The 24,632-nt window shown below is 37.7% G+C and overlaps 1 pseudogene; it reads left to right on the forward strand.

The window, feature by feature from the left end:
• Nucleotides 1-650: 650 nt before the first annotated feature.
• On the forward strand, nucleotides 651-1,009 carry LOC127212380 (histone H2A.Z-like; annotated as a pseudogene).
• Nucleotides 1,010-24,632: the final 23,623 nt, after the last annotated feature.

The raw sequence follows: 24,632 nt of genomic DNA on the forward strand, positions 1-24,632 counted from the left end.
AAGTAGTAGAATATTTTTGTAATCACCAGCAATGCTCATTAGTCTTACTATATCGGAAGCACTTGTATTTGTTGAAGTAGAAGCAGCTGAGATAAAAGAAATTTGAAAGTGAAATGATTACACATTTTAGTCAGGGCCTTTTTAAAGCTAGGAGAGTTGGCTATTACTCTTAATGAGCTGATGAACCAAATACTGAGAATGGATTCCTATTTTGTAACCTCTTTGGAACGTCTGATTAAAAACTGTGATGTGAGTCATAAGAAAAAAGGTCAATACTATTTTTTATAAGCTGTCTTCATTTCAGGGACCAACTGCCAATTTGATGACTAATTAAAAGTAATATCTAACTGAATCTAAAAATGAAACATTTATTGATTAAACAAAAATTTTGGTATTACTCTTTGTATCTTTAAGAAAAACTATATGTTATTTTATTCATAATTATCTATTAATGTATGCTTGAAATGTAATGGCAATGCATGTATTAAGTATTAGCAAAAGTAGATAGAATGAAAAATCCATGAGCACAAATGTCTATATGTGGAGTTTGACCTATGTATGGATCAATGGAGGGATGGGTGCTGGCAACTCACTGTGTTTTCATGGCCGTGTTGCTTCTTCACTTCTCTGAGCTTCAACACAGTCAGATTATGGCTGATGGTAAGGCTGGGAAAAACTCTGGAAAGGCCAAGCAAGCTTGCAGATCCCTCTGGACCATATTCATCGACATAAGAAATCTATGACAACCAGTCACAGACGTGTGGGCACTACTGCCACCATGTACAGCACAGCCATCCTGGAGTTCCTCACCACAGAGGTACCTAAGTTGGTAGGCAAAGCATCAAAAGACTTAAAAGTAGAGCTTAATACGCCTTGTCATTTGCAACTTGCTATTTGTGCAGATGAAGAATTAGACTCGTTGGTCAAGGCTACAGTTGCTGTTGCTGGTCTCATGTCATGTATCTACAAATCTCTAATTAGAAAAAAAAAAAAAGACAAGAGTATATAAGGATGGCTGGATTTCCTATTATCTCTGGACTTCAGATTCTTAACAGCTGTCCAGCTTTGGTGATTCCAGTGGACTGCATCTCTGTGAAAAACATGTTTCTTCCATCTGTGGTTCTATTTAAGCAAGTTGGAGGCTTAAGTAGTCTTTCACCGAACCGAATTTCTGCATTTGAGTCTTAGTCATATTTAAGTGTTACTGTGGCTTCAAAAAAGCTGTTGATTCTGAAATAGTGGGTTTTGATTTGTTGGCTATTTTTTAAAAAAAAACCTGTATGGATTTTAATCGTGATGTGGAAGGTTACAGTTGAGAAACATTTGGTCTTGATGAGTATTATTACCACTCTGGTAGATGGGCTGAATAAAGGTCATATCCACCCACACCTTCCAAAAAATATGTAAAATTATGAGAAGCTGGGTGAAATAAGAAGGGTCACATCTGCACCAATACCATAACTTACCATTAAGTAGTAGCTTCCCAGTGTCAGATTCTGTATGAGTAGAACAAGTGCTTAGTTGGCATGAAATTTTAAGTTTATGCCTCAGCATCAAGCATGGGTGCACATATTAGGGTGTGTTTCCATCAATTCACACATGAGTACATACATACATACATACATACATACACATACATACACATATACAGGTTCATCATGCTCTAGTACCACACACACACACACACACATACACACTTACACACTCATACAATATACACTCAGGTTTGTTCATCAGCAATACCTGACATGCACATATGTACAGTTGCACACATACATTCACATAAACACAAGCATACATATAAAGAAGTTGTGCAAAATGTATCAGTATCTCTATATTCTTTTAATTGCATGTGAGTATGCAATTTTTAAAATAAAATTTTAAAGTACAAAGTAAATGTTCCACCGTTTTATCACATATGTGCACCCTCTATATTTATATAAGTCATAGAGATGTATTACACAAAATAACTTCTCTAGCATTTTAAAGAAAACCCAGAGAAAGAAGATTAATGACAAATTTAGAATACTAAAAGACAAGTAGATATAGATTATAAACTTTTGCAAAGTATTAATATACCATGATTTGGGAAAATGAGATACTTATTCCCAGACACCCTTTTTGCTATGTCTAGTGACATCACTCTTGCAAGCACCTCTGAACTACGTACTGGTGGAGATTTTCTTTGAAGATAATGCAGTCCAGCTTTACATCCTATTTTGTAAATCAAAAGAAACACAAGATAGTGACTGGGTGCACTGTAGATGCAAGCTGCAAGAAGACATCACACTTAATTAAGAAGCCCCAAAGTGATATATTGTGAAATGCCAGATCAGAAGAACTGAAACACTTACATTTTAATAGTTTCCTTTAGTGACCTTAATTATGCTAATCTGTCTTTGATAAATTGTGACAGGGACTGTCAATTTAAATTGTCAACATGCTCATTATTGAAACAATAACATTTTGCAGTAATAATTGAATATGCTTAAACTGCTCCTTTCTGGGAGTTTAAAGCCTTATAAGCTCTGTTTCGTTGCCCACAATCTATAATACTTTTGGAGTTTCTGGATGGAATGGTTACAAAGTCCTCGCAGTCTTTTAACAGCGAAGTTCAGAAACTACAGAACCGCACAATCCTTTGATTACAAACTACAGTTATTGATAGTCCTTTATTTAATATGGCCAAGTTAATGGTGTACATAAATGAACAATCAGAGCTTTTGTTTCTCAGTGTTTAGCATTTCATTGGTGTCTATTGCCGGGTAATGATAAGATAATGGCTTATGCCTCCTGTTAAATAAATGATAACTTCTTATTAGCAGCTATAATATCTACTGTACATATAGTAAATCTACAAATTGCAATGTTAATACAGTATTAGAACATGATACAAGAACTTGTATTTGTGGGTGGCTATTTTTATGGAATCATGACAGTTGTTAACAGTAATTGGTTATGTTTTTATGGTTTCACACTAACACATACCTATAACTATGTATGTAGTCTTAAGATTTCAAGAGATCAAACTTCTAAGCTTGCCTATTTTTTCCCCTGAAAACTACTGATGCCAGGGAAAAAAAGTTTATCAGCAAAACTGTATCAGCACTTTGATTGCCCTCTACATAGATGGCTTTAATGCAATTGAGTCTGGTGTTGGCAAATGAAACATTTGCATTTTATATGGATATTAAAATAAAATTAATTGAATTTGTCATTAATAAAGGCTAAATAAATGCCTGAAGTGTGAGTCACCCATACTCTTGAGATGTCTTTAGTGATACAAAATCAGCAGCACTTTCAAGGAGATATCAATTTTTGTGTTTTTAACTATACCAGTACAATGCATACAGACAGACAGACATATAGACAGACATACAGAAAGAAAGAAAGGAAAGAAAGAAGAAAGAGAAATGTGGTGTGGAGAAACATATATCTGAATATTTTCAATACTCCATATATAGGAATTATAGATGATTGTTAAGAGTGCTGATGTTTCATAAGTTAAGTAAAACATTTCACATTATGCATATATGTTCAGTTTTGTTTATTGACTTTTTGAATGTCTAAGAATATTCTTGACACTCTACCTTTGAAGCCAGGAAAGCCAGAGCAGACGAGACACTGCTTGCTTTGCTAAGTCAATGCTCGCTCACTAGTCACCATTCTGAGTGAGTACCTTTGTCTCTTGAAAAACATATCATGTATCAAATTTGACCTTAGATTCTGGCAAACATGGTATTCAAATTAAATGCCAGTACATTTAATTTACCTAAAATCTAAGACATACTCAAAATGTAAATTTCAGTTAAACAGTGCCTTATTTCATTCAGAATCACTTTGGGAAATACATTTTTAAGGTAATCATACATTGATGCTTCATATACTTCTATTATGCATGTAAGCATATTGATAATCAATTAACACAAGTTAAAACATGGACAACAGCTGGGGTCTCACTATGTAGACTATGTTGGCTTTGAAATTTCTGTGTCCCTTCTACTTCTGCCTTCTGAGCACTGGAATTGTAGATATAGCTGTACGGCTCACATCCTGTCAGTTTTTGTTTTGATTCCACACGTAATCTAAGACATAAGTCATGAGTATATATTTAATTTTTGGTGCCCAAAAGTTATACCTGGCAGGCTAGGACATTAGAATACATTTGAATTAGCAACTTTTGAATTTTAATTAACAGCACTGAACGTTAGCTGAATGAAGTCTGCTGTTTTCCCTGTGCTGCTACCTGGGTGGCTTGTACAGTTAAGTACACGTTGTTATATTACAAGCAGCAATGATCACTTCTTTTGACATCTTTCTCCACTGTTATGAGGCTGGTAGGCTGGGCACTCTTCTGTGTTTCTTTGTTTCACGTATATTCCTTTCTTCTAAGCGCCTCCTTAGATTATTTGAAGATAAAATTTAATTCTGATTCCTCTATTCTGCATCTGAATTCCCCAGTACTTAAGTACTGGCTACTTGGTATCTTCTGTTGCTGACTTTGTATCATTGAACTATCTCAGAGTATGAGTGAGTAACACTTTAGTGATGTATTTATTTACTTATTGCTGGCAGGTTAAATGAACTTGATTCTAACATAGAACGCAAATGTTTCATTTACCAGTACCTGACTTAATTATCTAAAAGTCACCCATGCAAAGGAGAATGAACGTGATAATTTTTTTAATAACAAATGATTTGTCAGCAACAGCCATTGTGCACAAAGATAGGTAACAAGTCATTGTAACTATATGATTGGATCCCCTTCCTATCAAATAGGGTTATTTTTTTCATATATATATATATTTTTTCCTTTCTTTCTTTCTTTCTTTCTTTTCTTTCTTTTTTCTCTCTTTTTTTTTTTTTTTTTTTTTGAGACTATATAAATCTTCAATTCCTAGTGCCTGCTTTGATGTAACATTATTTAGAGACTAGGTGTATATAGATAATCAAGTTAAGAAGAAGCCGTTAGACCTCCAATCCAGTACCGCTGTGTCCTTTTGAAAAGGAAAAAGACACAGATAAGCACACGGGAATGCTACAATGTGTGGGGTGAAAGCAGACAACTGGGGACATAAACAACAAAATTTTGTTTTTGGCCTTATGGGGGGGGGGGGGGAAAACAGGTTTTTTTCTTAACGCCTACATGCTAAGGTTATTGTCACAAAACAAAACAAAAAACAAAAGCCAAATAAACCAAAACAAGACACAGAACAAAACGCAACAGTTCTTTACAACCATGATTTAAAAACAAACTAAGCCATACTAAAATACAACTATGAATATAGTTAGAGAAAACCATAGAGGCTCGAGAGATTACTCAATGGTTACAGATTATCAATGGTTTTAAAAGCGCTGCGCTCTTTCAGAGAACCAGCTTGGGCGTCTCAGTTAGCTATCATCAGGCGTCCAATCCCCTAATTCCAGTTTGAGGGTTTATACCGCCCTCTTCTGATCCTTTCTGCCACTGCACTCACAAGGTGTGTCTACAGATATGCACCTGCAGATAAAATCGTTGCATACAGCAAAACTAATTAATGAATCAAAACATAAGCCAACAAACAACAACGAACACAGCACTCCAAATTCCCAACAAACAAATATATAAACAGCACCTAGGAGAGCGGGAATGACAGCGACCACAACTCATGCACCACCAATCGCACTGTCTTCCCGAGAATCCACAGTTATCCCCAGCACCCACATAGCACTTTGTCCCATTCTGTAACTCGTCCTGGGGACTCTAACACTTCTGCGTCACCTCTAACGGCACTACCTATGTGGTATATCGACATGCGTCTGGCAAAATGTACGGGTACATCAACGTACTCTAAAACTAAAACCAATTAAAAATATGTAAGACTTGTATTGAAATCTTTTAATCTCTAGTACAGGATTAAAAACAGTTATCTGACTAGTGATGACCTCTATGTCCATAGACGAGAGATTCAGTCACAATAAAACGTTTAACGTGATCTTTAAGTGTTAACACAGTGTGATGACATTGTAAAACTCTGGAAACACCCTGGGAGACTTCCAAATATAAAAAAATAAAAAACAAGCCTATCTAGGAAATTTACAGAATCGTCGACATAACAGTCAGACTCAATGCTACTGTAAAATTGATAAAATGATAATTACATATTGAAACTGTCTCAAAGAAAGAGGAAAATATGACAAACTGGGTATAAGACTACACAATTTATGTAGACGGTAATGGCAAAGATGCAATCACCCCGTAAGGATTACCTTGGACTATTTAATTAGTCATGGAGAAATTGATTTCAATTAATAATTTAAATCAAGCCTATATCGCTAACTTTAGTGTTAGGATTTAGAATAACGTTATAATGCAAATTTTCTATGTTCAAATATGTGTGGCTTTTTAATAATAATGCCTTCTTACCATAGGAAAAAAATATATAATATTAATCAGGTAATCATAAAAAATACTTATGTTGAAATTAAAAATGTTTATCACAAAGAGAGAAAAAAATCAAAGCTAGAGTTAAAACTGGAAAAATGTTGCAATGGGATCGTGATTATGTAAGAACTGGTCACTGAACACTTGTTAAGATCTCCTTTGAACTCTGAGAAACAGGTGAAATAACCTTTCAAAATGTCGAGGACAAAGCATTGAAAAATTGTCCTTTATTCAGAATTATGGAATCTATAGACTTTATAAATTTTACTATCTTGACCTCCCAATAATAATAGAAAATTATCCAACAATGTGTTGTATTGCCATTAACATTATCAGATCCTCCTTCCGACTTCTAATTTGGAGAAATGGGTACTCAACTCATTACAATCTCCAAATTCGTTATAATATCTTTGGGGAAATCAGAATAAAAAGGGTAACCAAAATTCGAAAAAGAGCCTTAGATTTAAACTCTATATCAGAAGATTTACTCTAATTAAATCTTATTCGAAATGTTTTTCTCCCCAAATTCTCTACAATAGAAAGCTGGGGAAGAAGCCATACCCCCCTTATCCTCCAGGGTCTACCCTAATTGTTCTCCCTGATCTCCTCATTAAGGCCTTCTCTTGACCCTCCCCGCTCTTACTTACGTCCCAAATTTCATTGCCTCACTAATTGAACACTGAAGTCTGCATTCAACAATTCCTAGGTCCTCCAGATACACGCCCATACTATTTGGCTGTTAACAGAAAAATCAATCACAAATGTTGCAAGTAGATGCCTTGGAATTTGAACAGGCTTCTATTGAATGACGTGACCCAGATTACAGACTTAAAACTGTCATATGCCCTTTCTTATCAGTAGGCTCTAGCCACCCCTCCTTAGATTTAATTATTTTTTTAACAGTCATCATCTCATAAAAGAAATTTCACATGAAAACGAATAGAAAACGAATCAATAATTGTGACAAACATCAATAAATCAAAATGCAGAGTTTTGGATGCCCAGTCCCAAATGGGCTCTCCAAAACAATTCCTGTGCTAAGGATCCGGAAGATGCAGCAAGACAGGCAGCAAGACTGTATATGAGCCCGCCGGAGTATCAGAGGAGTTTGCGGTGAGATGTTATTCCATGAGTTAATATCAAAACTTACACCGCTCAATTTCTCACCTCACATTACTGCCTAAACAGATCCAACAAGAACTACAGTGTCGAATATAGACATGCCAAAGTAGATGAAGTAAGCCCCATGCGGGCCTCACCCTACACAAAGACTAGTCACCTTAAGGAATGTATATATGTAAATATTTATACAAAAACCCGTGATTAATTTTAAAAGACATAAATTTTTTTTTTTTGAACAAACATAGGAAAACGACGAGTTACTATGACCGCTTAGAGGGACAGAAAAGAAGGGTGAAAACAAAAGATGTAGTAGAACTCTTCGAGAGAAAAAATTCTGAGCAGTTTATAGGATGGCCATAGGTTATACTAATGAATTGTATGACCATTTAGCATAAACTGGAGGAATATGTTATTTTCTGAAAAATGTTAGTAAATCTTAGTGGCGTTATTCTAAAGGGACTCTGCAAAGCCGTAAGAGAAACACATATGCCTACACCGACAGCGGCTCATGTACACACACACACAAGACGCAACAGACTAGACACACCCCCAGACACACACACCACCACCACACACAGCAACACAATACACATACCACAAACACATATTCACACACACACCGACCCACACATCCTATACACACAGTACAATCAGTACACACACAGACACCACACCACATACACTCACACAGACCCACACACTATACACACACACATACACACACAATCACACCCAGACACCCACATACACACACACACACCAGTTACAGCACACACAGACACACACATTAACACACACCATACACACACCTACTGTTACAAACAGACACACACACATACACACCAACATTCAGACACCACATACACACACATACACAAAACACACATACACACACATACACCCCACAACACACACATCCACACCCACAGACACACACACCTACACACACACATACACACACCATACACACCCACATACACACACACAGTACACACCACACACATACACCACTACACAGACACACACACATACCCACACACACATACACCACACCACATACAACACATACACACACTACACCACACCAAACACACACCTACACCATACACAGGTGCATCACCACAGCGACAGAAAGTACACACTGACACCTCATATCAGAATGTACAGAGCACCGAGTCTCCTACCATTAACAAAGACATATTCACACAGACTCACAGAAGAGTATAAATAGCTGAGAATTGAGCATAGAATATACCTTATTACTAGAAAAGATACCTAGACACACGATATAGTATAGGTACGTATATACCCTATAAATGATAAGCTATAGGTAGATGGAAGATAAATAAAAGGAGAACATCACAATCATCTATTAAACAAGTGTTTCAAAATGTGAAACGAAATCATTTTGGGTTAATTCTTGAGGTACTTTTGTATGCCCACCAAATAAAAGCACCACAAGAACTAACTATTGTCATTTCATTACCTGTGATTCTAAGTGATAAACCAAACTACTAACCTATTTAAACAAAAAATAAAAGAGAGAGACAAAGCATCAATCTCTCAGTTTAATCCTATAAAAGTGTATAAACTTATTCAGTATGGTACACTAGTAACTTTATTTAGTTGTTATAAATCAAATATCTATGGAATACCAATAAACTTAAAACATTAATAAGAACCATGCAGGCAAAACCTCTTTTCTGATGATTTAAAGTCACCTTAACTAAATCCACCCTGATGTGGTGAGGCATTCCTCACCATTGGAAGTAAAAGCACGAGGCCATTGTCTTCAGACACTGGACCGTAGACATGGGCAGACTGCCCAGTTGCTGAGGAGATTTTGTTACAAGCCCCTCCCCCAGCTGTTGCCAGATCACATTAGGACTGAAATCCAGTGGCGATCAGAGTCCAGCTGTCCCCTCTGAACATGGAGCGGAGCCTAGGTCCACATGATGCACACATGCAATAGAAGCAGTGCCTGAGGCCCTTGACCTTCCAACAACTAGACATAAGAGAAGCTACATGATTTCTTAAGAACACGTCTTTTAGGAAGAAGGGACCAATCCATACTGACTCTACTGAGCACCTCTTCAACACATGTTGCAAGCAAATAAAAGCAATTATATAAGAAAACTTCCAACATTTAATAATAAAATGCAGAGAAAGAAAGGACTAGAATTTGAAGGTAGAATCCAACCCTAACTGAGCTTGCAATTGGTACGAACCTTTTCGTTAATTTGATTCTAATTTTGAAATCTGCTTAGTATCACACTAGACAAGCAACCAACAATAACATATCAAAATAACACTCTTCAGGTGGGTTACCCCAATTTAACTGTCCAACCTGCCCCTATATAATAAACTTCATTAGAACATATGCCTGACGGAAAAACCTCTGTTGATGGGACAAAGTAGAAAAACTACCCTAATATGGTTTAGATATTGGATTTTATATATAAATGGGATCTAAAATGTTATTACTGTGTACTATAGTGTATTATGCTATAAATATGTTTAAATATAATATAGATAAAGCGAATATTAATGAGTACTTAATCATTAATGCGGAACAGTGAACCTCAGGTAATACATAAAAAAACTCATAAGAACATCAGATTAGAAATTCTGAAGGTTAAAAACATTCAATAATTGGGGTTTGGAGAGAGCATACCGTGTGAGAAGCCTCTCTGAGAGAAAGAACGCATAATGATCCTGCGTGAGATCTGCGCACACTACTTAAATCCCAAGCCCTGTGCATATTTGTTATCACTACCTTGTATGGAGGAGGTGGTAGAGTTGCCTAGGATAAAGGCAGCACTTAGAGAACAGAGCAACTGCAGTCCTCCCCTAGCCCACTATGGGATCAAGAACAGGAAAGCATATTCACACACACTGCGCCAATGCTCCACATATAAAAAGTGGAACACTTGAAAGAAAATATGCTAGCTTGTTTTCTTTCTTTTTAAACATAAATTTTTTTAATTTTTTTAATTAATTATCTTGGGGCTACATCCAATGGTTTATCCCATCCCTTGTATCCTCCCATTATTCCCTCCCTTACATTTTCCCCTTATTCCCCTCCCCTATGACTGTTCCTGAGGGGGATTACCTCCCCCTGCTATATTGCTCATAGGTATCATAGTCTCTTCTTGGCAAACTGTGTCCTTCCTCTGAGTGCCACCTGATCTCCCCCTCAGGGGATCATGTCAAATGTGAGGAACCACTCGAGTACGTGAGAAAGTCATATCCACTCTCCACTCAACTGTGTGGCGACTGTTCTTTTTACATTATATTTATGTTATTACCCACCTATAAACATAAACTACTACAGCACGAAGAACCATTGAAAACAATCAAGAATTAGATTAGTTGCCATGTATCATAACCTATACATTTATAGTGGAGCTATCCTACAAGATCTGAATCACTGAGTATTGATTGCTTTTTTAAAATTATTATAATTATAAATGTTTTCTTCTAGAGGTCTAGATGAGAAAGTATTAGGACAATTTTAAATAAAATACATTCAGAGAGCTCTCCTCTAACTCATATAGCTTTACTCTTTAGTGTTTATGAGATATTTGTACACATTTTGTTTGGATATTTTTTATGTTTTTGTTTGTTTGTTCATTTTAAGTATTTAAGTCCTGAATGTTTTCTATTCGTAACTCGAAGTATGATGTTTCTGGGCTAGGATGAATTTACTTAATTACTAGTTACTACTTAAGGAAAAACATTTATTACTCACTCAGTAAGGCCTTTATTAATCTTCCCTCTACAAAACTGTAGCCCTCCCCACAGTAAATGGCCTCAAAAGAATCATCTCCAAGCTATGAGAATGGAAGTTCTGCTGAGGCATTATTTAGGAGAACGGTAAGCTTATGGTGGCCTCATTCAGAAGGCTTATGCGAATGAAATCCCCATAATGTTCCTATGAACTAAAGTGTGTTCTTCCAAACTTTATCTCTTGTCAGCCCTATTAACATAGTGCCAGCTTACACATGTATAATGGACCTGGGGAAATAATGATAAGTTTAGTTAGATAATAAATCGTGGATCTCAATTTAAACATGCTATAAGAATAAATCTAAGGTTTTGGCAAGCAGAGAAAGAGAGCCATGGTACAGGATCTTTCCCCTCTCTCCTTTTTTTACACGACCTAGAAAAGCCGATATCTGAGTCTAAGAACGCTTATGGCAGTGAACAAGATAGATGGAATTTGAACCTTGACGCTCCCAGTGTGACGAAGTATGATTCAGATGCGTTGTGAAACCATTCCAGGGGAGTGTTATTACAGCCCGCTGCTGACACTTCTCGTTTGCTGGATTCAAATTCACACTCATCTGGAGAATTAGTGAAGTTAAAGGGTGTACTGTACACCCAAAATTACAAAACTTTCCTTCCTCCTCTCTTCCTCCTCAGCAGATTGTGAACTTCGATTCATAGCACCCACTCAAAAAATGGCCTTTTATTATTATTAAAGCATATATTCATAGGTAATGAACATCTATGCAATTTCAGAGAAAGAACAGATAAACAGCGTATTTTTCTCCTCTGCTGCTCTTTTGTGATAGGAACTGGGTGATTAAGTCCCACTGAAACTTGAGGTGTTTGCAACTATTTTCTTCAAGGGCCTTAGTTATTTAATAGTTCAAATTCCTCTTCCCTTGCTCAATATTTCTACGTTAGACGACATTAGCTACCTAGGTTTAGGCACACCAATTACATAACGCCAAAACCCTCTCCACCCGGCTCCACACTCCCTCACAAAGTGAAATTACTTCTGCTATTTAAAGCATCTTAAATCACTTTAAAACTATGTTAACGTTACAGAATGTTTTGATGAGGAATGTTGACTTTTCTCAGCCTCCTACTAACCCTTCTCTCTGTACTGCCCGCAAAGTCCACATTCTCAAACTACTAACATTCATCTTGTGACGTAGTATTCTCAAAAAATTTGTGTTGTATCTTATTGCAAATGTATTTTTTAAATGGTTACTTTTACTTTTTAAACAAAAATTGGGCAAAACTAAAATGTTTTTAATTTTAAGATGCATTTGAGCACATGCTTTAAGGAAAGTGGTTGAATTTAATATAATTTATTTATGCTGGACACAGACCATTTGTGGTTTTGGTAAGTCTAACACTTATGCATATGCATTCATATTTTTAAACTTCTGCATGTCATATGATAATGTGGTTTCTGATCTTATATAAGTGAATATGGTTTAGAATGGTTTTCCTATCTTGCTCTCTGCTTTAAACTAAGAAGCTCTTACAATACTTTAAGTCCCCCAGCTGGATTTTCTTCCTTTTAACTAGTTATTAAAAGCAAAAATATCTTGCTTTTCTTATACTGTCTAATGCAAAACATGCCTTGCTATAATTTACTATATGGGATTATCAATAACTTCTATTTATGTCTGTGTCAAATCTACTATGTCTGTGAATCGTCCCTTATAAATATCACATTATCTTCATAACTATACAACCTAACCAAATCTGTTATTGAAATCAAAAAGGTAAAATACTACAAAGTACGCTGCCAGGCGTGGGGTGCACATACCTTTAACCCCAGCACTCTGGGAGGTAGAGACAGTGTATCCACTGTGAGTTCAAGGTCAGGCGGTCTACCACAAGTGAGTCAGAAAAGCCAAGGCTGGTACACAGAGAAACTGGTCTTCGGGGTGAAACAAAGGAAGCTATATCTTTCCCAAATATGTTTTAATTTTAAAGCTTATTGTTAACTTATTAAATCCCGAATGTACATGTTTACACATGGTTGTAATCCACACACATTCATGAAAAGTCTCACACTAGATGAGCTTTAATGGCTTGGAACTCAAATATATCAATTGAGTCTATCAATTTAAAGAGGTAAATTATTACTTTACCTAATTGTTTCTTGTCTAAAGACACACAGATTGATCTATTACACATGCTTGTAGGACTTGAGTTAAAGACTACAATAGGACTGGCAGAATCTTTAATGCTAAATTGTTATCAAAAATAAGTTCAGGATATTACTGCTTGGACAGTTACTGAGTTGAAAAAGCCATTCAATGCTCTATTTCATCTACTAGATGGCGCTTTGATTCCACTTTATACTATATTTTCACTATGACACTACATGCTTTTCCTTCATCACCACACCCCCCTATATGTCCAGTGCCCCCCACATGCAGTAGTACCTTTATTCTGTAGCCTGTAAGTTTGCATTTCCTTGCTTACACAATGAACATGAAACCACAGAGTACTTTCCCCGGCCCTTCCCCAGGCTCACGTTAGAAACAGGGAAGGAAGGGGGAGATATCTAGCTGTTATTTATTTCAAACCTCCACGGTACTATGTATGTGAGATATTTTAAGACTAGAAAGACATGAAAGAAATTCCGCTCACAGGGCCAAAATGCAACTTGAATTGTGTTGCGAAGGAACAATCTCCTATCTCACATGGATACTGAGTTTTTTGTTTGTTGATTTGTTTTTTTCTTTCATTCTTGAGAGCATCAGTGTAAAATTCTATCTTTTCTTTGGCTGAAGGCACGGCTCTAGTAAAAGGGACAGCAGCACTGTATGTACAGGGTCACTGCTCTGACCCCCTTGAGGAAAGTAGAAAATGCCAACATATTTTAAAAAAATGACCAGGGCCCCAAGCTACCAAGGGCCAAAGCTAATATGATACAATGGAACGTATATGTTTACTAGGCAGCGTAACCCGCTTCTTCTTTCATTTTGGCAGGAACACAGGCCCCAATCAACAAAGATACTACAAACAGAATGTTTCAGTATTCCAGGTGCGCAATAAAGAAACATTGCTTCTGTTTATGAAGAATGTCTCTGCAGTTAGCAAAGAAAGTAACTTAATATTTGGATGCAAGTTATAAAGTTATATTATGATTAAAAGTATTTATGAAGAGCATGTTATTTATAGTTTAAACCCTTAAAAAACCAAACAAAGAAAGAGGGACGCTATCCCATGTTGCAACAAAGAAAACTCTTAATATTTTCTCCTTTTACATTTTTGGACTGTTGGCAACCTTTATGTTATCAATATACCTGAAGAAAATGATATGTCAGATTGGATTTACAAGGCCTCAAATTCGAGCGATGTATGTGAGCTTGCTTTTCGACAATCGACATTTTTATTTTAATTATTTTTAATTTTACTTATTCTTTTGTGTTTTCAGGATATAGTATACTTGCCTCAATTTGCCCTGTCCTCCCTGCCTTTCAATAGTTCATGTCCTTTTTCACTAATTATTGCTACATAGCTAAGTATATATGACTGTGTATAAATATATAATCCTGGTATATCTAACTATAACCTTTCCAGCCTGTATCGGTCGTTACTTTGGAGTGTGTTTCAGTATGACCATTTGGTGTTGTGTTGTAACAGACTGATGTGTTTTCCCCGGGGAGCCACTTATCTGGTCTCTGAGGATTCGTTTAGTTGGTTTATGTTTCTTTGTTTAGAGCGAGATCTCATGTGCCCCCTTATTCACGTCATAATGTCTGCTGTCTTTCATTCCACTCTTATATATTTAGGCAGGGGTCATGTTGGTGATATTTTATAAGCATAGCTCCCACCAGACCAGTAAATTAAATCTCCCGGCAAAACTCTTCAGATACCTTAACTCTTCCGATCCTTCTGCCCCTCCTCCACAACTTCCCCGAGCTGCTTGAGTTTAAAGTGTAGATATATCCAACACTGTCTGCCTCACACGTGCTGTAACTAAAAGTAGGAGAAACCTAGGGCATTGAACTCCCAAGAATCTATGAGGGTGACACTAGTTTAAGCTTCCTAGCAATGGAGGATATGAGCATGCACCTTGCCATCTCCTGTAAAACAAGCGAGACTTGCATTGGAAGAACTGGGACATTAGCTCAGCACAAGCATAGACCCACAATATATGCCCTGCCTTATAACTATGAGCAAGGGATAAAAGATGAAGCAGGAATTTGAGGAAAGGAAGTGACAACCATTGGCTGTCCCGCTTGAGTCCCATGCCATGCTCAGGGAGCCCCACCCCTGATACTACTAATAATATTCTTGATTATACTTCCAGACAGAGCTTAAAAACTTGTCATCTGAGAGGTTCCCAGGCAACTGATGCAAAAAACTGATGCAGAGACAACAGAGCCAAAACATTAGGTGTAGCTTGAGGAAAGCCTGTGAAAGAGAGGGAGGAGGAAGATTGAAAGTAGCCAGAGGGGGCCAAGGATGCCACATGAAAACTTACAAAATCAACTCACCTGGCCCCATAGGGGCTCGAGAGACTGAACTGCCATCCAGACAGCATTCAAGGAACGACGTAGCCCCTCCTGAACATACGTAGCGTTGTACAGCGGGATATAGCCTGATGAGACTGATAAAGCAGTGGCATGCCTGTTCTGACTACACTGCCATGCCTCTGGTCCCTTCCTCCTAACTGTGCTGCCTTCTCTAAACTCAAAGAAGAAGACATGTCTAGTCCTGCAGCATATTTTAATCTGTTCAGGGCAGTTGGGTAGGTACCCATGGGAGGCTTCCCCTTTTCTGAAAAGGAAAAAAAACGCGAGGGGCATGGGAATGGGTGCCAGTGGTTGAGAAGAGCAACTGGGAGGACAGGAGGGGAAGCCTTGTTCTAGGATTAAGTAAATATAAATACTTGATAATAAAAAAAAATCGTCGTCACCAAGTTCCTCTGCTATAAACCCTTTCTTCGCCTTCAATGGACTTCCTTGGTGAAGTCATGGCCCTTACCTCAACTGAAACCTCACCATAAAATCTTGTTGGACAGAAAACACAAAACAAGGGTTTTGGGGATCCTATTTCACTTCTTCTTCTTCTCTTCTTCTTCTCGTCTCTTCTCTTCTTCTTCTTCTTCTTCTTCTTCTTCTTTTCCTTCCTCTTTCTCTTCTTTTCCTCTTCTACTTTCTCTTCCTTTCAATGATGTTTATGTTGTTTTGCTTTGATGTAGTGTATGCTGAGGGGCGCAGCACGGCGCGCGCGCTTGCTGCGTTGTGTGGTTTGGGTGTGTGTGGTGTTATAATGAGTGGTGACATGCTTTTAGCTTTTACCTAAATTGAAAACAAAAGAGACTTCTATTTTGCTTTTAAGTCTACTGTCTCAGAACACCATACAAACACTGTGTTCTCTCAGTTCTTTTTCTTCACATGATGTGATCACTGTGTGAGTCAGGCAGGGTGTGCACCTCCCTTCAAAGAGATAGAGGAAAGCAAAGCTCCAAGGTCTTTGTATATGTACAGTTTCTGTGGCAACCCGAAGTCTGCTGTAGTGCTACATCAAGCCAAAGACTGTCCATAGTGAATCTGTCATATCACCAAAATGTGTCTCAGACTCCTGAACTTTGAACATTTTCCATATAACAAATTTTCAAATTTACACGCAATTGCTTAGTTGTGAGCATTAAAAATCGTATAAGTTGGGTTTGACCCATAAGATAGAATTTGCCAATTACTGGGAAAAGCCACAATAAACACACTGTTACATTGTTTGTTATAAAATGTATGCAAACAAGCTGGGTACATTTTCTCTTTATATTGAATTAAATGTCCACGTTAATTCTGAAAATATGACCAATAATTCTCTGATTAAAAATCCAGGAGAAATTTAAAATTATGGAAGAAGATATTTTTTTAAATTAATATCCTTAAGAAGACAAGGAAGCTAGACACCATTGCTGAGAGGCCCAAAAACTTGCTGTTCATGCAGAAAATCTGGGTTTTCTTTCCCATCATCCATATGGCAGCTTACACTTGTCTGTTCTCTGAAACCTAGATTTTTAACAGGAGTTCCAGGAGTCTGTGACTCCTCTTTCTGGTCTCATGAGTATTGCATGCAGTGGGGGTACCCTACATGCAGGCTAAACAGCCATACACAGTAAAAATAAATTAAACTTTTCTCTATTAAAGGACGTATTGCTGGGAATGACTCAGGTTAAAGTCTAGGCTCCCAGCAACAAAACAAAAAGAAGTATGATGAAATGAACAGTGAAGATTTTAAATGTGGAAAACATCATCTTAATTGCTTAATGTATCTATAACGTAAAAGTCACATGCATTTTATATAGTTACATAGGAAAACTATGTTTGTACCCTTTATTATAGATGCAAAACTATGAAAAAGTAACGAACCTATAACAATCGGGAAAATAGAAATGTTGATTAAGCTTCCTCTGATTTTCAGAAAAATTGGTCCTGCTATGATGAAATGGAATAATTGTATCGTGTTTAAACACTCTTACTGGTAAGTGGCTGCCTGCATTAAGATGTTTACCATTGAGATTTCGAATTGTCCTTTCCCCTCAGAACTTTTTGACCACACTGCACTTTTCTTAGACTAACAATCTTCACCCACACCCGGAGTTCAGAGAACTATTGAATACATTAGACATTACATCACTTGTGGCAACAAAGGGAGGGGATGGTATTACGGCCAACAAAGACAAGGAAGCTGCATGAGACTCTTGGCTGAATAAATCTATGTCAAATTCAGGAACAATTTTCTCACTTTACATTATTGTTTAGTAAGAGAAGGGCTTCTCAGCACGTGTCTCTTAAAGAGAGAGGGTACAGGGGAAGGACCCGGGCGAGGATTAGAGTAATAACCATGAAAGAATTCACAACGGTCCAAAAACGCAAGTCACTGTTTTTTATTTGGAAACAACTAGGACAGGTATCGGTGAACGGCTTGGGGAAGAAGTAGAGAGATGAGAGAGAGAAGTTTATATTGTATTGTCTGATAAGAATAAAGGAAATAGTGGTAAACTGGTTTTGCTCTGAGCCAATCAATGCAAGTTTAGCCCAACATTGACTAAGGATATAATATAGATTTCATTAATTTCCCCTTTCCCCACAAATTTTCGCATTTAATATAGCCAAGCAAACCTACACATAATCAATTTTTAAATGTATCATAAGTTCTTACATTGGAACTCCCACATTCCTGCAGTGGAAAACCCAAACACATATGTGCATGGAAAGCGTACGCCATGAAGCAAAGAGTGGGGCGGGGAGTGAAAATTCTTTCTTTTATTTCACCAGTTTATAACTTGAACTTATATATTTTTCATTGCTGTTTGATTGCTCGAACTTTGTATGATAACCAAATACACAAGGTGTTTTTTTAATTTTCTTGTTGTTATGTTTTTTTTACAATCAGTCTGATTTTAAAATACAAAGGTAAAAAAATAACCTTCACACACTCCCCGAAATTCTTATCTACTATTTTCTCAGCTTGGTGGGCTCATGCAGTGTGCCTCTGTTACAAAGAAGACATTTGGTACCAAATGAGACTGGAACTTTAACAGTAAGGAAATGGTCCTATTCATGGACCGATTGTAGCTGGCGGGATTCTCAATCTAGCCCTACTGCTGCCAATCCCCCAGTTACAAGCCATGACGGTGCTTTTGACCATTGTTACCATCCTTTGCTTCTGTGTTCAGGTTTCAAAGAGAATGGATTCATCTTGGTAGTTTGGGTTGTGAGAGATGTGGAGAATATATCTAGGAGGTAGTTTAGGTGTCAGCATGTTGCCCAGGGCTTGCCTCCATTCGATCTCTGGGTTTTACTTACAGGATCAAAGACAATACGTTTATTACAAAATTTAAAGATTGTCGACTTCTAAAATAGGGAGCCGTTTCAGCCGTAAGTAAGATCTTCTTCGTCTTCTTCTCTTCTTCTTCTTCTGCTTCTTCTTCTTCTTCTTTTCTTCTTCTTCTTCTGCTCCTTCTCCTCCTCCCTCCTTCCCTCCTTCTTTCTCTTCTTTCCTTCCTCCCCTTGTCCTCTGCCCCTTCTCTTCTCCTCCTCTTCTCTTTGTCCTTCTCTTATCTTCCTTCATCTTCCTCCTCCTTTTACTTTCTCACTCCCTCTCGATACCTCCCCCCCTCAGCTGATTTCTATGTTCCCATCTCTCTACTCTTACTCCCTCTCTGTACTTCCTCCATTCAGCTGATTTCCTTCTTGTTCCCATCTTTCCTTCCCCATAACCCCAAACCATGCAACTCTCTATCTCTACCCACAAAAATCTATTCTATTTCCCCTTTCAGGGCGTTTTTCACTTTTTTTTTTTGTTGTACCCCTAGACCCATCTCCTTTTTAATTTATCTTTCTCTGAAGACTATTGGATGGTACTTTTGATTATCTAACTGTTCTCCTCAGTTTTAATATCAATTATCCAGTGCTAGTATCGCATGTTTGTCTTTTTGGGTCTAGTTTACATTTTCCTGCAATTCTGTGATTTGTGATTTCTTTTCTATACAGTCGATGTATATCTATTTACAAATGTACCACATTTCTTATTCATCTTTTCGTTGGGGAAAAATGAAATATGAGTTGTTTCCAGTTTCTGACTATAGATATGAAGCCATTAACACTATAGTTGAGCCAAGTGCCCTGGAGTGTGGTTGCTAGTATCATGCCCCAGTGTATAATAGCTGGATCTTGCGGTAGGGATAGATTCCAAATTTCTGAGGCAGCACCGTATGATTTCCAGAGGGGTTTACTAGTTTTCACGCCTACCCACAATGGAGGAGTGGTACCGGGCCCCAAGTGCGTGTGTTTTTTTTTTGTTTAGGCATAATTTGTTTGTTTTCTATCGTAAGCACAATGACAGGCTGTTAAGAAGTTACACATATACCAAAGCTGTCCCTAGTGGCTAACGTTACCTGGAAAGCTCTGCTTTGTCTTTTCATTGCAATTAAGAAACACCCCTCTATAAAGGAAGTGAGAGAGTAAAGGTTGTATTTGGCTCACTGGTCTCCTGTAGCTCAATTTCTTGACCAATATATTTATTACAACTTTACCTGAGCATTAACCAACCTATAACCTGATTAACCAAACCAAGGAAAATGAGGATTAAGGATTTTAGTTCCGAGGAATGATCTCATGGTGTAATCATCAGGATTTCTTCTGCTGGAACCTGGAGTAACCAGGAATCTGGAACCTCAGCCTTTGCTCAAGTGGTTTCTCTCTAGGAGGCCTTCGAAGTGGAGCTTTGAACAGCCCCAAACTACCTTGCAAAGTCTTCCAAAAAGCCCTGCCTCCAGTTCTGGCTTCATTTATATATTCTCCTCCCAGAGTCTGTTCACGGGCTTCTTTTGAGCTGGCAACAATCAAGCTCCCGTATGAGGTGGTTGGTCATTTAGTGATTAAATATCACATGTTCTCCCACATTTGGAATCCTAAAAACAGGTTTATCTCTCCTTCATTGGCTCAAATACCAGTTCATGATGCCAGTCCTATCCTACCAAGCAGTATCTTTTAGGAAACAGCTCCCCGGTGCATCTGCATCAGAAAAAGAAACACAAGCAACCCAATGCATGTTGCTCACCCTAGCTCTATTCCTTTTATGCAGATCAGGAACCTCACAGGCATGGAGAGTGGTGCCATTCATTCATCCGAGGTTTCTTCTACATCAATTACCTTCAGCCAATGGAATCCATCACCAGACATGCTCAGATGTTTGTAACTTAATCTCTACGTCTGGCACAAAGCCTTTACCGCCTTGCTGTTCTACTCCCTGTAAATGGTGGACAATTGGTATCACCACTAAAACCAGCCACATCACACCAAATTGTCAAAGAGCTCTTGAGGTGGAACAGCTACTGTTAACCGTATCACGTATGAGAATGCTAAAACTTATAACACCCACATTGAGTCATTTCACCCAATTTAATCTAAAATGACAAGGTTATTGATCCTAAGAAGTTTCACTTTAGACATCTTCCGCTCAAAATCTATTCAATTTCTCATATATAAAACTATTTTAATATCTATTTGTATATCTACTAAAGGCCTTACTTCTCATCACATGCCTTTTCATGACCTGTTGAGTCCTCAATGGGTCATTAGAATCACCTAAGGCCCCTTTTGTCTGGTATAGAAAGAGTATTTTAAAAATTTAACCTTATTACTCAAAGTCTACAAATTTTCAAACCATTCTTTTACACTCATAGAAAGAATCTGTTGTGAAAACTGAAAGTTTTTAACATAACTTTTATAAGCTCTTACACTATAAAAGAACCGATTATGCCTCCTCAAGAACGAAAGAGGGCATGGTTGTGTGGCAGGTAGAAGTGGATGATCAGAAGATCAAATTCAGCTTAAATACATAGCTTCAAGCCTTATGCTAAGGGCTAAATAATACCATATTTCATTAAAAATCAAAACAATAGCACAGCAACAACAACAAAATCAATCACAACGTGACAATATCAAACATGTTGTTACGCAGATTGAAAGTTTTTAAAAACCCGTCAGGTGTGTGTGTGTGTGTGTGTGTGTGTGTGTGTTGTGTTTGTTTGTCTGTATGTGTATTGCAGTGTGTATTTTGTGGTAATGTATGCAGTGAGCACATTACTTAAATAATATTGTTCCATCTGTTGGTTTCCATACGTACGATAGAAGCCTCAAAAATCTCATAGAACTTATTTACAGCTCTTTACAACACATGTTCTTAAATACAACGTCGGTTCTATCGAGTTAGAAACCCGGGCACAGAGAACTCTTTTCTCCCCAAGGAAACTGGCTGTGTGTATTACGTGTGATGCTGATATCCTAACACACATGGTCTGACATGGTATGACTGCAGGATTGTTCATGTTATTATGACTACCGGGGACTTCATTTAAGTAGATGGGTTAGGTCATTATTGTAGCCCCAATATTAACAAAACTACCATCCATAGAACTCATATTTGTGTACACTGTTTACAATCAAGAAATAAACACAAAGCCTGCTGAAATGGTGGGTGTTAATGGCAAACTGACGGACTTTGACATCTTAGATGCATGGGGGAAACCAAAACAGAAGGGAAAAAGGAATGACTTGACATTTTTTATTGCACAAAGGATTTAAATTTTACAATGTAAAAAACAAAAAAACCTCTCTCTCTATATCTGATAGATATTTCTTCTCTCTCTCTCTCTCAAAAACCTGCTGCTTTTTCTTCTTTTTGGACATTTGCCTCCGAATATCAATGTTTGATTTTTATTTAGTAATTAATTTGTTTGAAAAACCAAAAATTTTTTTTTAAATATTTATGAGTATTTTAGAATATGGCGAGTGAAATGGAAAATCATTGACCTGGAGAGAATGGGAGTGGAGAAAAGATGGTTGTGTAAAGAAAAGAGAGAAAACTGTTGAGGGGGGGAAACACCCTGTGGACAAGCTGGAGACCTAAGTCAAGGTGGGCTCTGGTGCATCTTATAGTAAACTGTAGTAGCGACTCTTAGTTGCAGGGCGGTCATAGTGCTGAAGAGGCACATCCTTCTAATAGCCAAAAACTAGAGAGAGAGGGCAACACGAACCAAAACCAAAAAACTTTGACCAAATTCTCCCTGCCTACAAGATTGTGCAGGAATAACGACAGAAACAGATGCGCAGAGACTGAGGGAATGTCTTTGTTGTCTTTGAGACAATATCTTAGGCTGACTCTGTGTGACCTCGCTCCCTACAGACCACGAGGAGGCGACCCTGAAGTTTTAGTCCTCCTGCCTCCTCAAGAGACAGAAGTAGCTTTAAGGCATTGAAGGAGATATGTGCTTTTACAAATGCTCAAATGGATCATTTTTATGTTTGTAAAATGGAGACAAGCAGCGTGAAAATTGAAAAAATGCAGTTGAATTTCAAGGAAAGCCTTTTAATCTAATATTTAATTTATTATTTGAGAATTTCAAATATGAAAACAATGATTTTGATCACTCCCCAACCCAATCTTTTGATCCACCCACTCAGGTTACCACAACCCAACAATGAAATGGACAGACAAAATAGTACTGGATTCCACAGGCACGTATCCCAGGTATTCGGGGGAGGAGACGGGTTGGTCATAATTCATGGATTGAAATCAAGGGAAGCCTGGCGGGTAACACACCCTTTCTTATACTTTATAGGCTGGGGCACATGTCAGTGGTTATAGTGTCCTAGTCTGTAGAAGAGATCCTAGGCCCAAGCCCAGGTGCCACAAAAAACATTTGAAAAGAAATAAAAGCACTTTTTAGTTGACCTATTAAACTTTTATATATTTTCAGGTTTACCATGGAAAATACGTTAATAGTTTGGTCATTTTTTTTTCCCAACCCCCTTTCCAGAGGGGTATTCCACCTGGAGTTCTGGTAGACTTAAATCCTGACTCCAAATGCTGTTATGAAGGTGCTCTGGGGCCTTAGTAATTACCTATGGCCCTTCTCTCTTTGTATAGACTAAAGAAGGGCAATGTTGTCTCTGAGTTCAATCAGTTGGTTGCTATGGCAACACATTACTCTATGGTGGATTTACAATCCAAAAAGTAGTTTAAACATACTAATCTTACAAAGACACAAAAATATTTATTCTAGATCAAACGTTGATCAGGAATCTTACCCAAAATAAATATTGCAGGCACAATAACTGATAAACATCCCACGACCTTTAAAACATGTGTTTTGTTGTTAATTTCAAAAAATGTGGTCTGATAGGGTCTAATGTGGTCTAATTACTTTCCTAATTTCTTACAGTTGCTGTGTGATCTAACCTGCTGGTCATAACCAATAGCGGCACAGACATCTATCTGATCGATTATTAAGAATAGCCTTATTTCAGCCGATATTACTCCTAAAGTTATTCCTACCTCCCAAGCCCTATACCATGGATCTGTTCTCATAATTCAGCCTGCTTAACCTCCGTCCATTAGCTCAAAAAATTCTTGCTATGTTCGTCGTCTTCCATCATGCTGATCGCCCGCCATGTGTTTCATGCTAAACACAATGCGGGCAGGGATTTCATCCTTCCTATCCTGAGATACGCGTCTTGATCTTCCGTGATCCCATCTGTCCCCCTTTGCCGGTGCCTTCTCTCCTGAAGCAAGGTTACACAGAGAAACACTTGGGGTCTCTGTTGAGACTGTGCTCTGCGAATGTTCTTGGTCAGGTCAGCAAACAGATTCTTGGAAGCCAATAATTGCATCAGAATCACATCGCTTTGGCCACCCTCTTAACAATGTGTCAAAAGGTCCTGTCAGACTAGCTCTCATTTGAGAGGTAATTTTGACAGCCCTTAGCAAAGACTTTTCGTATTTCGGTTATCCTGCAGATACAACT

Source organism: Acomys russatus, chromosome 30 (assembly GCF_903995435.1).
Source record: "Acomys russatus chromosome 30, mAcoRus1.1, whole genome shotgun sequence".
NCBI lineage: Eukaryota > Metazoa > Chordata > Mammalia > Rodentia > Muridae > Acomys > Acomys russatus.